The 6,000-nt window shown below is 46.8% G+C and overlaps 1 protein-coding gene across 1 annotated transcript in view; it reads left to right on the top strand.

Annotated features, from left to right (window-relative positions):
* The first annotated feature begins 648 nt into the window (after positions 1-648).
* DPP3 (dipeptidyl peptidase 3) overlaps positions 649-6,000 on the top strand; it is an 83,367-nt gene continuing 78,015 nt past the window's right edge. Inside the window, exons 1-2 of the mRNA XM_068259518.1 lie at positions 649-818; positions 3,954-4,020. The gene's annotated coding sequence lies outside the window, so the exon portion shown is untranslated. The remainder of the gene's footprint in view (positions 819-3,953; positions 4,021-6,000) is intronic.

Genomic DNA, 6,000 nt, shown 5'->3' with positions numbered 1-6,000 from the left:
GGTTACGCTCAGGGCGCTGTGAAACCTAAGGCCGACCCTGCGTGATACCGCCACGCTAGCGTTTTTGCGTGCAATCGCCAGTGCAAATGTGCGATTGCGCGCAAAAATTTGTGATTGAGTTATTAAGGTTTAGTGAATCAAGCCCATATTGTACTATATTTGTGCTATGCGGTTGTGGAGTGAAAGTATAATCTCCTGGGAATCAGTATGTACTGCAGTAGCCAGGCTTGCAGCTTGCCTGCATAGTGCAGATGATTGATCCTAGCCACAGGCATCACGTCGCACTAATAAAGTCTCTTCCCTTCTGTGTAGGACACTACCACGACTTTATTCTATAAAAACTTTCAGCCGTGCCTACCCCTCTCTCTACACAACGGCCACGTGCGCCTGGCGGCGGCTGGGGGTCGTACTGTTCCAGGCATTCACTTTCATTATCCGCAAGTAGCTGCTACAGCCCAACGGACCATCTCATCACATGTGCAGAAGGCAATGCAGGCACATGGCAGCCGTGAGTATCGGTGATTGGCTCCGCGCATAAGGATGAATGGCCAGCTGAAGACACACCCCTCCATTTCATTGTATGAGATGGTCTCCGCGACATCGCTGATTGGCTGGAGCCCTCGGCTACGGGGCGCGATGTGTGGAGTCACTAGAGCCATAAGGCGGAAGTGGAGGTACTTCATTCACACAGCCTCGTCTAGGACAGCAGCAGCTGGAGGCCAGCTATTGTGCTCAACCTGGCTTGTGTGACTGGGCTGCGCTTCTGCTTCAATATCCTGAAATACTCCCATCACGCCAGGAGCAGAGTCACACAACAGGTTAGTGCAATGTGCAAACCTGCAGTCACCTATAGCAATCCACCAGATTTCACTTTACTGATGTCAATTCTAGGAGGTACCTGCACACACTAGATAAATGTAGGTGGGGTGGCCAATAATAATTGCTTCAGCCAAGGATCATTTGTTCAACTAGTGTGTATACAGCAGCATTTCAATGTACTTAAAGGACTTTCAAGGCAAGGGGGCTTTAACAAATTTTACTCACCTGGTGCTTATTCCAGCCCATCTCAGCCGTCTTGTGCCCTTGCTGCAGCCCGGTCCTCCGTGTTGTCCACCTGTGAAGATTGGTAAATGATGGTGGATCTAGGCAAGGTACCGTAGTACGCGCCAGATGATGTGGATGACCCACCGGCGGGGTCGCGATCTTCACGGATGGCTAGCAGGACAAAATGGAGGATCGGGCTGCGATGAGGGCACGAGATAGCTGCTATAGGCTGGAAGAAGCCCCAGGTGAGTAAAATTTGTTTAAGCCCCCTCGTCTCGGAAGTCCTTTAAGGCTCGTTCATACAAAGGGCAAAAATCATCTGAAATGTTCGACTCATCATTCGTATATCGTGCAACAACTAGAAAAAAAGAACTGACGAGTTAATCAAATGATCCCTAACGATTCTTGAGCCTTTTGAATGACCGACATGACGCATCACTTTGGCACATAATTGTTCATAGCAATGTGTACAGAGCTATAAACGATTATCAAATGATGTGTCTGTGAAGTCTACGGCACCTTGCCTAGATCGACCATCAATGTTTAATGTATTGTCTGTAGTTTTAATAAACGCTCACATCAGATTGCATGGAAATCTTGAAAGATAGATAGTATTTGATCATTTCTCACAATCTTTGGATGTAGCTTTGAGGATCCACCGTGATGGATCTAACGGCACAAGTGCAGTACTGATTGCATTGTTCACATCATTTCCCTAATCTGTGGGAAGCCACTCCTATCATGCACTGGTCATTGTCCTTCCATCATCTCCATAGCAAAATAATGCATTGCGTCTGTACAGCATCATGCCCTGAATTGTCCCCTGATGCTGGGAATACACGGTTCGTTTAAAAATCACCAATCGAGCTGCTGATGGCTCGATTGATAATTTCCGACCTGTCCGAAACCCCACCGGATCGAATCCGTGCTCGATACTGGCAGGAAGAACAAAAAAGAAACGCACGGAAGATTAGGAAATGCCCGCAGGGACGAGCGGGAATCGATCCACGGGGATGCGCCGGTATCGAGCCAGCGGCTCGATTCCGGCGCATAAACACACCGTGTATTCCCAGCATTAAGGATCATTTCCTGATCTTCTGCGGGCAACAATTATTGCATGTGTGTACTTAGCTTTAATCGTTAGATGGCCAGATTGATCATCTCAGTTGAAAATCTTAAGCCCCATCTACACGATGGGACATTGCAGCGATCCGGCAGCTCGATTAGCCGCCGGATCGCCTCTTCCGCGTCCCCGCTCGCCCGCGCATGCGCCGGCATCAATACCCGCTTGTCCCCGCGCCGCGCCACTTATCTTCCGCTCGATTCCCTGCCATTGTCCCCTAGCGGGGAGCGAGCAGGGTATCGGCGGAAGCAAGATCCGTCCTGTCGGATCTTATCAATCGATCGATTGATAAGGAGCATCGCGGCCGCATCTACGCGTGTAGATGCGGCTTAAAGTGTGTGTACTGATGTCTGCTAATGTTACTGACATACTTTTAAGGAAACCTGTGGATTGAATTTCTCTTGCTCCTTATTATTCCTGTGGGAAAATCTTTTATTGTTCTTGCTGTACAGCGGTCTGTTTCCCTGTCCTTTGTATGGCTGCACAGATGGTTGTTGTTATCATTATTTTTTTTTTTTTTTTGTATTTATATAGTGCTGACATCTTCTGCAATGCTGTACAGAGTCCATAGTCTTGTCACGTAACTGTCTCTCAGAGGGGTTCACAATCTAATCCCTGCCATAGTCCTATGTCTATGTATGTATCGTAGTCTAGGGCCAATTTTAGGAGGGAGCCAGTTAACTTATCTGTATGTTTTTGGGACGTGGGAGGAAACTGGAGTGCCCGGAGGAAAACCACACAAAGACAGGGAGAACTTACAAACTGTGTGCAGATAGTACCCGAGCTGAAACTTGAACCTGGGACCCAGCGCTACAAGGCGAGAGTGCTCATCACTACGTCACCGTGCTGTTGTAATGAACAGCGTTTGGTGCCAAACGATGGATCTTTCCAGGTGTAGCAAATGAGTAAGGCCCATTTCACACTAGCATTAAAGGACAACTGGAGCAAGAGGGATATGAAGACTGCCATATTTATTTCATTCTAAGCAATACTAGTTGCCTGCTTATCCTGCTGATCCTCTACCTCTAATACTTTTAGCCATAGACCCCGAACAAGCATGCAGCAGATCTGGTGTTTCTGACATTATTGTCCTAACTGTCAAGATTAGCTGCATGCTCCTTTCTGGTGTGATTCAGACACTACTGCAACTAAATAGATCAGCAGGCCTGCTAGGCAACTGGTATTGTTTATAAAGAAATACATATGACAGCCTCCATATACCTCTTGCTACACTTGTCCTTTAAAAATAGTCCATTTAGCGGAACTAAATGGACCGGATCCCAACGGATTATGTGTTAATCAATGGGATCCATTTACGTTGCTCCATTAGAATGGATCTGTTTGTCCCCTTCTGCCGATCGGACTGCAAGTTTGGGTGGGATCCATTTTTCAGGATCAACGGACGCATAGCATTGACCGCGCACTAATGGAACGGATAGTCCCAGATGAAAAACCTGCCTTTTAAAAACTGGTCTGTTCCATAGATCAGTTTTTCATCTGTGCAGTGTGAACTGAGCCTAACGGAGAGGCTGTTGCTCTGTGCAATTAACCGTGCAGCAAGATACCATTTATAGAGCGTCATGGAAAAGTGTTTCTTGATAGTGTCCTGGTAACAGTGCTCCACACACCGTTCTGTTGTCAAGGTTGCAGAGAGGAGCATTTTGAGCTTACTGTCAGCTCTGGTAATTCTTAGCTGACTGAAACTGAGTTTATTTTAATTTTAAAGTTCAAAAAGCCTTGTAAAGCACCCATTTATATTTATGAAAATGTTTCTCTTTAACTGCAGACTGCTGCTTTTTGGAGTTTGAAAAGCCCTGAACACGTGGTTAAAGTAAGGAAGATACAGAAGAAAAGTAAGTCATGCCTTGGAGGCTTCAGTGTTCCCTCTTTAGATTTGGTTAGGACTTTTGCCAGCCAAAGCGGTAGTTTTGTGATGGGCTGAAATGCTTATGAACGATTGTTGAATGTCTGAACAGAGCTGCAGGACAAGGTTAGGCTGAAATCACTTAAAGAGAACCCGAGGTGGGTTTGAAGAATATTATCTGCATACAGAGGCTGGATCTGCCTATACAGCCCAGCCTCTGTTGCTATCCCAAACCCCCCTAAGGTCCCCCTGCACTCTGCTTGTCAGAGCTGGCTGTGTTTATCTCTGTAGTGTCAGTCTGCTGCTCTCCCCGCCTCCTGCAGAACTCCAGTCCCTGCCTGCATCCCTTCCCTCCCTGCTGATTGGAGGGAAGGGACGGGGACAGGGACCGGAGCTATGCAGGAGGCGGGGGAGCAGCTGAGACTGACACTACAGATGTAAACACAGCCTCACAGCACGGCTGTGATTTATGAGGGAATGCAGAGTGCAGGGGGACCTTAGTGGGGTTTGGGATAGCAACAGAGGCTGGGCTGTATAGGCAGATCCAGCCTCTGTATGCAGATAACATTCTTTAAACACACCTCGGGTTCTCTTTAAAGGACATAGATGAACATTAGAGGGCAATGTTAGGCATCAGTTAGGAGAAGGGTTAAAGTGTACCCATGGAGAACCTTCTCACATCCTGGAGACCACTGTTGGTGGGCGGAGCCCTAATACATATCTGACAATAGCTTGTCGGCGATGTTGGCGTGGCCACGCTCCCTGCCATGCACGAGTGTGGCTGTGCTCGAAGTACGGCCTTGCCTGTGCATAAGGCTGAAGCCATTCATAAACGTGTCGTTTCGGCTTAGTGTGTAGGTGAAATTCGTCCGCACTTGTGCATGAAGAGGGGGCGCAAACTTTAACAGGGTTCCAGGCATTGGTCTTGAGGAGGAAGTGGGAAGCATCTGGGGGATCTAGATACGTTCATCCCCTGATGTAGCGCAAAACGAAGTTTGCCTTCTTAAAAGAGAAGGAATTTGTGATTAGTTCAGGTTGGAGTGAGCGTATGTGTCCCATGATGCCTTACTGCTGGATATGCAAATTATCTCTTGTTGTCCCTGTAAGCTAGCCACACCTCCAGAACCGCTGGAATGCAATTATGTGTCAGCTTTAATTGTACGCAGCCATAATAATCCAACATGCATACAGACTGTTTAAGACGGTTGGTCGTCATCAGTGCATGGCATGGATTAATGTGGCTCTATGGAGTAGGACTTGAAACACCCAGAGTTACAGGGGAAGATTTATCAACGCATTACAGACAGTGTTTTTTTTTTTTTCTCTCTTCTTAAACTGTTCTAACCAGCAGGGAGAACAGCTCTGCATGATAAGCAGGGCTGTGGAGTCGGTCCAAAAATCCACCGACTCCTCAGTTTAGGATTCCTCTGACTCCTCGACTCCGACTCCTCTAATTTGCATATTACAATTTTGTTGATTAAAAGTATGTAACATGAAATTCGTCTCTTTACTGCCAACGCTTAGGAATTTTACAAGACAACTGAAGTGAGAAGGATATGTAGACTACTATATTTATTCCCTTTAGACTAAAACTAGTCCTTGGTAAGAGTACTTGTAAAAGGTACAAACCGGAACAAAGAACATCTATCAGGCCCTAGGCAATGTAAGTGTGGGTACATGTAAGAGTGATGTGCAGGTGCTCTGCAGGGGAATGAGAAGATTCTTCCTCTATTACACATTCTTCATGCACAATCTGAACAAGGTTTATGGGTGACAGACAACACCTCTGTGTTCAATGTGCACAGCATTCTCAGTGGATTCCCTGCAGCTCTGTGGGGAGTGCATATGTAGAGTATAGTACTACTGAGTAACAAAGTAAACCTGAGACAGATGAAATTAAAGTTTTATACATACCTGGGGCTTCCTCCAGCCGCCTTCAGGATAATCAGTCCCTCGTTGTCCTCCTCCA

Source organism: Hyperolius riggenbachi, chromosome 11, assembly GCF_040937935.1.
Source record: "Hyperolius riggenbachi isolate aHypRig1 chromosome 11, aHypRig1.pri, whole genome shotgun sequence".
Classification (NCBI taxonomy): domain Eukaryota; kingdom Metazoa; phylum Chordata; class Amphibia; order Anura; family Hyperoliidae; genus Hyperolius; species Hyperolius riggenbachi.
The sequence above is the reverse complement of the archived record's forward strand: the minus strand, read 5'-3'. Positions and strand labels throughout refer to the sequence as shown.